This window comes from Ranitomeya variabilis, chromosome 5 (genome assembly GCF_051348905.1).
Source record: "Ranitomeya variabilis isolate aRanVar5 chromosome 5, aRanVar5.hap1, whole genome shotgun sequence".
Classification (NCBI taxonomy): Eukaryota; Metazoa; Chordata; class Amphibia; order Anura; family Dendrobatidae; genus Ranitomeya; species Ranitomeya variabilis.
In genome coordinates, this window is record NC_135236.1 from 454,704,992 (window position 1) to 454,713,150 (window position 8,159).

The following is an 8,159-nucleotide window of genomic DNA, read 5'->3' on the forward strand; positions in this document are numbered from 1 at the left end:
ACAGCTCCAGGACTTACGGTTACAGGGCCTGTTGTTCTGAAGATGGAGATTGAGGGGGCATTATCATGAATCTGTCCTGTGGAACTGAACAAAACTCCAGTCTCAGCCCTGATTTTATTAGGTTATGGATTGGCCACTCCCTCAATCTGGCACCCCTGGACTTCCGGGTCAGCAGGTCTTCCATGTGGTCTGCCTCCCAGGTGCCTTCCCCTGGAATTTGCTAGCTGTGTCCCATGGCTCTGTGACGCATCCTCTAGGCGCCGCGAAGCCATGCCCACCACCTGTGACACCGCCACCACGCAGACCCGCATGCATGATATCCCGGTGCCCAGACCACCGGAAACATTCTCACCCCCATCACAAAGGGTGCATCCCTGCTGCAACACAGGGGGCGTTCCTCATCAGCATCACAAGGGGCGCACCCCAGGCACTTTACAGATGCCGCATACCAACCACGTCACAGGGGGTGCATCCCAGCCGAGTCACAGGGATACATCCCAGGCGCACGGCATCACTGGCCGCGGCAGCAGGAAGTATGCCAGCCGAGTGTGCCAAGTCCACGGGCACAGCAGTCAGACACCGCCAGCTCCAGGTAATACTTACCTGCAGCTCTCTGTGGACCATGGCTGAGCTGGTAATCCCACCTGGATACCATCACTAATATGAAGTCCCCCTGAGCCCACTGTGGCGCTTCCAGGAACCCCACACCAGCCGAGGCTGGGGACCCCCACTGCCTGAACTGACCGGCCGGGCCTCGGAATCTCCTTCGTCGACAGGCATGTTTGTAGATTTCCATCCGTCAAGGACAGGAGACTAACTGATGTGTGGGAGAGCTGCTGCCCCCTGTAAGTTTCCTGTCCTTGAAGGGCGAAATCCCCTCCCTCGTGGTGCTTTCATGGGAGATCGAATAAAAAGGCTAGTGTGAACAAGTGAAAAGTAGCATTTTACACCACTTATATGTTAATTAAATGCAAATCATATCTATTTAGATGAGGATTTCTGAGCACCTTACGAGTACTTGTTTAATTTTGTTCTTTTATAGCCTGTGAAGCTTAGTTTGCATGCTTCATCATGCATAAATAATGCTGGCCTTTAGTTATGCTCTGAGCTAATGTGGGTTCGTAGTAAAATATAGAACAGAAAAGCAAAAATAATTTATAAGAACAGACCTAGAAAAAAAGGACAAATTCATGTACATAATGATGCAAACTATGTCTCAGGCACTGCAACATTACTTATTGGGCAGTACACATTCGGGGAGATTTATCAAGCTGAATGCATCAGAATTCATAGTGTGCACCAAATTTAATTCTTCGTTTTAGATGCTGTTTTCAACTTGTTCAACAAAGGGTTGTGGCTTTGCTGAAGGGGTATGATAAACTAATAGGTGGTGTAAACTTAGATTAATTAATAGACAGGCTTTTACCGTTTTGATAAATGTGGCACATTTTAAGACTGTCTAGTCTAAGTTTGCAATGTCTAAGAAATAGACAATATTGAAAAATGTCCCTAATAGATTACAATGAATTGTCCTCTCTTTTGAATTTTTATGTGAAAACTGTAAAAGGATATAAAAACTGTAAACAAAATTCAAGGGGCAAAGGAACTATATGGGCAAGTAGGTCATAGAAAGTTGAATAACGTGATCTCTTGATATCTGCAATCCAATGTATTTTCCCTCCCAAATTCATGTTATTTTTCTCATGTAAATGTGCTCCCTGAGAATCTCTCACGAGAGCTTATTTTAAATGAAAGAGGGTGTTACCAGTAGAGATGAGCGAATGTTTCAATGTTCGGTTCGGATTACGATTGCCGAATTTTCAATATTCGCCGATTTATTCGTCGCATTTTTGCCGAACATAACCAAATGCCATTCATGTCAATAGGAGGTAAAAACAAATGCATGTACAACACCTTATAAAGGCCCCAAAAGCTGCCTAAGCACATCAAATGAGGGACCGACACCAGTCAAGTGGCCTCAATTCACCCACAGTACAAATTGTAGGATGGCACTGCAGCAATCATCCAGGCATGAGGTATTGGGGTCTGGGCCAGCATTTACAGCTTTCATTTGAACGTCACAGTAAGACGAGGTGAATGAGGGATCCATGTAGGCCTCTTGTGCTGGGAGCCCTGATGCCACATACAAAGCTCAACCTGCTTTCATACTCAGCCACACTCAGGTGGCACAAATATCATATAAATTTCGTAGACTACTATTGTCAGAAAAATCTAAGGATAGTAACAAGGGTAGTTGACTTCAAGGGGATGGAGGCCTGAGGGTCCAGGAGCCCTACTGCTGCAGGCAACAAGCATGAAGGAGACCCAAACAGGAGTCTACACATTTACAAAAATTAGTGTCAGACACCAACAAAGTGCCATCAATTGCAATAGAGTAGAACTAGTATAGCGGGGACTGACACCTCTTCCCCTATAGCCAACGCAGCAGATGGAGACTGTAACATGCAAGGTGGTTGAACCACTGTGCCATATTCCTCTGAAAGCCTGGAGGGGTGTAACTAGGCTTGGACAAGTGTCAGCAGGCGAAAACTGGGATCCAAGGAGGGACAAAGAGGTAGCACCAGGTGCTACTCCTTGGCTGACCTACAGAAGGTGGCAGCTGACCCCTACAGCGGGTAAGCTGCTATGGTCTGAAGTAGGGATGAAGAATGCAGGTAGGCACTGTAGGGACTCTGGAACCACTGATGCAGATGGGACCAGCTAAGGAACAGAAATGCACTGGCAGGTGCAGGCTGGACCAGGTGTTAGACAGATCAGGACAGACAGGTACGAGCGGATGGGCAGAGACAGGTAAGAGCAGATGGGTACAGGGTAGACAAGCAGATGGTTGGACCTGGGGACCCTGACAACTAGCAAGCATGCAAGGCAACCTAACAACGTAGCCCAGGCACCTCAATATTGGAGGAGAACCCTTAATTAGAAGGTGTCACCCAGCTATAGGCTGGGTATACCTTATATTGATGTGGGCAGTCCCTTTAAGAGAGATGGAGAGCACATGAGCACTCCCTAAGCATAGTGCCCAGTCCTACAACTGAACCTTGGTGGACACTGACACATAGGCGTGAGATGAGGAGGTGTTGTGGGAGACACTAAATGTCCTGTCTGTTAGGTATGAGGATATCCAACAAAGGGCCAAGACTGGAATGTCAACAGATCTGAAAGTCTGTAGAAAGAGGAATGGTCCACTGTGTCAAAGGCAGATGCCAGGTCTAGGAGAAGGAGGAGGACAAACTCACGTCGCTTTCATTTGGCAGTTAGCAGGGTGTTGGTGACTTTAGTCAGGGCAGTTTCAGTGGAATGGTGTGGTCTGAAGCCAGATTGTAAGCGGTCAAAGAGGGAGCAAGAGGATTTAGTAGGAGGACAGTTCAAGATAGACATGTTGTGCTAGTAGTTTGGATTCATAGGGGAAAAATGATATGGGGCGATAGCTAGACACAGAGGATGGGTCATGGGTGGACTTTTTGAGGATGGGTATGATCGAGGTATGTTTCAATCAGGATGTAAGACACCAGTTGTTAGTGATAGTGTCAGGACTCTGAACATTTTTTACCTTTTGTGCATTACTGCTCTTTTCCAAGATGGCGTCTTTGGTCTCATGTGCACTGTGTCTGCCTGCTATAAAACTCCACCCCAGCCTTCAGTCTGTGCTAGAGTATTCTGCCTTGCATCCAGCTCCTGACCTCTGATTACTCCCTGGCTATACACCTGCTCCTGTGAACCTGTGTGGTGATCCTGCTACTCTGCTCTGAGTTCCTGCTGCATACACAAGTTTCCAGTAATCCTCCTTCATCTGCTGTTCGTGTTTACTTCCATCTGCATTTGCTGGACATGTAAGCTGTTTCTGCTTTGCAATAACCTGAGACTATTAACCAGGCCTCCATGGTTGAGCTAAGATATGATTTGAACTGCCTAATAAGCATATCTATCTGTGCCTGGACTAAGACAAGGATTTATTCGTGTCAAGTATCCTCAAGAATAACTGTGCTTCATAGACTTTCTGCTTGATTGCATTTTCCTCTGAAGTTTCCTATAGACTGCTAAGCTGCGTTTATTATTTGCACCAAGTGTTGTGGACTTGAGTTTCTCTCTGCACCTGTTTGAATCACCGTGTGATAATATAGACTTTACCACTTATAAAACTGTGTCCTGTAGTTGTCTTGTTCCACGCAAAGAGTCTCCTGAGTAATCCCCTATAATTATTACAGGATACTCTAGCCTAAAAAAAAGGAGACTGCTGGAACAATGACTGCAGAAAGCAAATTAGAGCAGGTGTTTTCCATAATTAGATCACTGCAGAAAGATGTGGAAGGTCTGCAAAAGAAGTTTGGAAGCTTTGAACACAATCAACAAGTGTTTGGACAAGCTTTGCATGACTTGAGCAACTGCATGGCAGCCCAGGAAAACAAACTTGCTGGCATAGAGTCCCAGTATGGACGGGCTTTTCAGCACATAAGCAAGCAAATAGCAGCACAAGTGACTTTGCCATCTGGGCAACCGCCACCAGCTGGTCCACCTAAGTTGCCCCCATTCAGATTTAATGGTGATCGCGACAAATTTCGTGGCTTTGTGAATCAATGTATGCTATATTTTGATATGCATGCTGACCGTTTTCCTACTGATAGATCCAAAGTATTGTGTGTAATAATGCTACTGACCTCACGAGCGCTCGCCTGGGCAAATCCGATGATTGAGTCTCATGACCTACGGTTTAAATTACTTGGATGATTTCTTGGCCGCTATGGCATTAATGTTTGATGACCCTAATCGCCGTGCAACCGCTGAATCTGCTTTGTTGTCTTTACGCCAGGCTAAACGTTCTGTTATTGAGTATGCCACTGAATTCAGGAGATTGGCGGTAGATACCAATTGGGACAGTTAAGCACAATTGCCTATTTTTAAAAGGGGTCTGTCTAGTATTGTAAAAGATGAACTAGCCCGCTCTGAGTCACCACAAGAGCTAGAGACATTTATACAGCATTGTGTGCACATAGACATTCGCCTTACTGAGCGTAGGCAGGAGAAATTTGCTGCATATAACCGTGTTTCTAACTTTTCCCTTCCTTCCAAAGAGCCTGCAGGTAAAACCTCTCGGGAGGTGGAGGAGGTGCCCATGCAAATTGATTCCGTTCAGAGGCGCGAGATCAATGAGTGCCGGGAACATCGCCTTCGTGAAAGTCTGTGTTTCTACTGCGGCCAGTCTGACCACTTCTTGATCAATTGTCCTAAGTGTCCTAGATGGCCTAACAAGGTGCTAGCAGCAATAGGGGAGTATGACAACTGTGATGATGAATCTGACATCTCTGAATGTAGCCTGCCTTTAAACGCTGTATTCCATTCACTGTCTATGACTTCACCCCCCAAGGAGCTGAAGGAAAAGAACTCTCACTGTTCTCTCCCTATTAAGATCCTGTGTTCAGGACAGTGGATTTCCAGTTCAGCTATGATTGACTCTGGTGCAGGTGGCAATTTCATGGATATCGCATTTGCCAAGGAACATAGTCTTAAAATTCAGCAAAGAGCCTCTCCAATTACCATGGAAACAGTGGATGGGTCACCTTTAATCTCTGGGCCTTTGGATCAGGAGACCGTACCCCTTGAAATTTTGTTGGAGCCTAATCATCAGGAGCAACTTTCTTTCTGCTAATTTCTTCTCCTCATTTTCCTGTAATTTTAGGCATTCCTTGGTTGCGTTCTCAGAACCCAATTATCAACTGGGAGACCAAGGAGATTATCTTCCCAACAAGGAGAAACTCAGCGTTAACAGAAGCTGTCCCTGAGTTCACGGCTACGGAACCACATGTACAGGTATTTTCTTTACCTCCAGCTTATAAAGAGTTCTCTGACATCTGTGACAAGAAGAATGCAGATCAGCTTCCTCCACACAGGCATTATGACTGTCCCATTGAGCTGCTTCCCGGAGCAGCCATTCCTTTTGGTAACTTATACCCTTTGGCGGCACTTGAGCTTCAAGCCTTAAAAGAGTATATTGATGAAAATCTGGCCAAAGGCTTCATACGTCCTTCTTCCTCACCAGCAGGGGCACCTATCTTTTTTGTAAAGAAGAAGGATGGGACCCTGAGACCCTGTGTTGACTATCGAGAACTCAATAAGGTAACCGTACGAAACCGTTACCCTTTGCCTCTGATTCCCGAATTCCTGGAAAGAGTCCGCCATGCTAAGGTGTTCTCTAAACTGGATCTTTGTGGGGCTTATAATTTGGTGCGTATTCGTCCAGGGGATGAGTGGAAGACAGCATTCAGATGCCGGTATGGACACTTTGAATCTCTTGTGATGCCCTTCGGGCTTTGTAACGCCCCTGCAACATTTCAACACCTTGCTAATGACATTTTCAGAGATTTGTTGGACCAGTTTGTAGTGATCTATTTGGACAATATACTAATCTTTTCTGACTCTCTACAGGAACATGAAGAACATGTCAAAACTGTTTTAAGACGTCTGAAAGAGAACCATCTGTATATTAAGCCGGAGAAATGCGAGTTCCATCGTTCTGAGATACAGTTCTTAGGTTATATCATCTCTTCCCAGGGGCTGAACATGGAATCTGGTAAGATTCAGGCTATCCTTGACTGGCCGGTACCCAAGAACGGTAAGGAAGTCCAACGTTTTATTGGTTTTGCTAATTTCTACAGACGCTTCATTCGAAATTTTTCTGATATTGTCCGTCCCATTACTTCCTTGACAAAGAAGGAAAAGCCCTTTAAGTGGTCATCACAGGCTCAAGAAGCTTTTGATCGGCTTAAGATCTGTTTCACATCAGAACCGCTGTTGATACACCCAGATCCAACACTTCCTTTCATTGTGGAGGTGGATGCTTCTGATAATGCTTTGGGGGCTATTCTCTCCCAAAGAACTGGAGAGAAGGGTCTGCTACATCCTTGTGCTTTCTTTTCCCGTAGGCTAACCTCAGCAGAGAAGAATTACGACGTGGGAGACTAGGAATTGCTGGTAGTGTTGAGCATTCCGATACCGCAAGTATCGGGTATCGGCCGATACTTGCGGGTATCGGAATTCCGATACCGAGATCCGATACTTTTGTGGTATCGGGTATCGGTATCGAAACAACATTAATGTAAAAATGTGTAAAAGAGAGAATTAAAATAAAAAATATTGCTATACTCACCTCTCCGACGCAGCCTGCACCTTACCGAGGGAAGCGGCAGCGTTCTTTGTTTAAAATTCGCGCTTTTCTTTCCTTTACGTGAAGTCCCGGCTTGTGATTGGTTGCGTCGCAGTCACATGGGCGATGCAACCAATCACAGCAAGCCGTGACGTAATTTCAGGTCCTTAAGGATTTTAAAATTACGTCCCGGCTTTGTGATTGGTTGCGTCGCAGTCACATGGGCGACGCAACCAATCACAGCAAGCCGTGACGTAATTTCAGGCCCTTAAGGATTTTAAAATTACGTCCCGGCTTTGTGATTGGTTGCGTCGCAGTCACATGGGCGACGCAACCAATAACAAGCCGTGACGTCACGGGAGGCTGGACACGCGCGCATTTTAAAATGCGCGCGTGTCCAGCCTCCCGGCTTGTGATTGGTTGACCGCGATGCAACCAATCACAAGCCGGGACGTCACGGGAGGCTGGACAAGCGCGCATTTTAAAATGCGCGCGTGTCCAGCCTCCCGTGACGTCACGGCTTGTGATTGGTTGCGTCGCCCATGTGACTGCGACGCAACCAATCACAAAGCCGGGACGTAATTTTAAAATCCTTAAGGGCCTGAAATTACTTCACGGCTTGCTGTGATTGGTTGCGTCGCCCATGTGACTGCGACGCAACCAATCACAAAGCCGGGACGTAATTTTAAAATCCTTAAGGACCTGAAATTACGTCACTGCTTGCTGTGATTGGTTGCGTCGCCCATGTGACTGCGACGCAACCAATCACAAAGCCGGGACTTCACGTAAGGAAAGAAAAGCGCGAATTTTAAGCAAACAACGCTGCCGGTTCCCTCGGAGAGGTGAGTATAGCAATATTTTTTATTTTAATTCTTTCTTTTACACATTAATATGGTTCCCAGGGCCTGAAGGAGAGTTTCCTCTCCTTCAGACCCTGGGAACCATCAGGAATACCGTCCGATACTTGAGTCCCATTGACTTGTATTGGTATCGGGTATCG

General features: G+C 46.1%; 1 long non-coding RNA gene across 1 annotated transcript; it reads left to right on the top strand.

Moving 5' to 3' along the window:
* The first annotated feature begins 5,804 nt into the window (after positions 1-5,804).
* On the top strand, positions 5,805-6,109 carry LOC143773732 (uncharacterized). Its single transcript, XR_013215337.1, has 3 exons — positions 5,805-5,826; positions 5,907-5,956; positions 6,056-6,109. It is a non-coding gene; the product is annotated as an uncharacterized LOC143773732 (long non-coding RNA).
* Positions 6,110-8,159: the final 2,050 nt, after the last annotated feature.